Raw genomic sequence first — 1,992 nt, 5'->3', positions numbered from 1 at the left:
GAATAAAAATATAGCTCCAAGTAAAGTTACCGATAGAAGTAGACGAAAGAGGGGATGCCTTCCGGGGCATCCCCAAGCTTTGGCTTTTAGGTGTCCTTAGATTATCTTGGGGGTGCCATGGGAATCCCCAAGCTTAGGCTCTTGCCACTCCTTGTTCCATAATCCATCAAATCTTTACCCAAAACTTGAAAACTTCACAACACAAAACTTAAAGTAGAAAATCTCATGAGGTCCGTTAGTGAAAAAAAATAAAAGACCACTTCAAGGTACTGTAATGAACTCATTCTTTATTTATATTGGTGTTATACCTACTGTATTCCAACTTCTCTATGGTTTATAAACTATTTTACTAGCCATAGATTCATCAAAATAAGCAAACAACACACGAAAAACAGAATCTGTCAAAAACAGAACAGTCTGTAGTAATCTGTAGCTAGCGCAAGATCTGGAACCCCAAAAATTCTAAAATAAATTGCTGGACGTGAGGAATTTATCTATTAATCATCTTCAAAAATAATTAACTAAATATCACTTTCCAAATAAAAATGACAACAGTTCTCGTGAGCGCTAAAGTTTCTATTTTTTACAGCAAGTTCAACAAGACTTTCCCCGAGTCTTCCCAACGGTTCTACTTGGCACAAACACTAATTAAACACAAAAAACACAACCAAAACAGAGGCTAGATAAATTATTTATTACTAAACAGGAGCAAATAGCAAGGAATAAAAATAAAATTGGGTTTCCTCCCAACAAGCGCTATCGTTTAACGCCCCTAGCTAGGCATAACAAGCAAAAATAGATCTAGGTATTGCCATATTTGGTAGGCAATTATTCAATGAGGCATCTACCATTTTTAGGAATTTCTTTGTTTTTTTTATTATCAAACTTTTAGGCACAATATCGAAAAATTCATTTGTAACAACTGGTTCCTTAATTATAGCAAAAAGATTGGGATGAATACTTATAGATTTGAGATCTGCATCCTTACTAGAGGATTCACCCTTATTTTTAGGAATGTACATAATCTTGGCAAATTTAGTGGAAGGACTTGGAGTATTCTTTACGGAAGAAAAAGCGGTTCCCAAGATGGTAATAATATTCTCAAGTTTATTGATCCTAACGGAATCGTGATTTATTTTCTCATTAACTATGGGTTCCTTTTCTTTAATATCTTTCAAAGTAACTCCTACTTTAGATCCATATTGAGAGATTCGGTTGTGGATCTTTTTATCCAAATTTTCAATTGACTCTACGGTAGCAACCTTATTTTCAATAGTTTCAAGCCTTTGCATTACATGCTCCAAAGTTAATATAGTTCCATTAACCAAGAGAGGGGGTGAGCCAAATAAATCTAACATAGCATTATAAAAATCAAAAGTATGGCTACCCAAAAAGTTCCCTCCGGTAATAGTATCAAGAACATAACGGTGCCAAGGAGTAATGCCTACATTAAAATTGCGAAGGAGAACGGAAGTAGATTGCTTCCTAGTAGATCTATTTTGAGCATTACAAATTCTATACCAAGCATATTTTAGATTTTCTCCCTCCCTTTGCTTAAAATTTAGAATTTCATTCTCGGGAGACAACGGAGAAGATAAGGGACTAGCCATAACGACAAGCAAGCAAACTAACACACTAGCAAACAAAAAGCAAGCAGGCAGAAAGAGGCAAATAGAGAGGGAGGATAGAGAGAGAGGGCGAATAAAATGGCAAGTGTGAAGTGGGGGAGAGGAAAACGAGAGGCAAATGGCAAATAATGTAATGCGGGAGATAAGGGTATGTGATGGGTACTTGGTATGTTGACTTTTGCATAGACCTCCCCGGCAACGGCGCCAGAAATCCTTCTTGCTACCTCATGAGCACTGCGTTGGTTTTCCCCGAAGAGTAAGGGATGATGCAGCAAAGTAGCGTAGGTATTTCCCTCAGTTTTTGAGAACCAAGGTATCAATCCAGTAGGAGGCTACGCGCGAGTCCCTCGCACCTGCACAAAAC

The sequence above is a fragment of the Triticum aestivum genome, chromosome 5A (assembly GCF_018294505.1).
Source record: "Triticum aestivum cultivar Chinese Spring chromosome 5A, IWGSC CS RefSeq v2.1, whole genome shotgun sequence".
Lineage (NCBI taxonomy): Eukaryota > Viridiplantae > Streptophyta > Magnoliopsida > Poales > Poaceae > Triticum > Triticum aestivum.
This window is presented reverse-complemented; position numbering follows the sequence as displayed.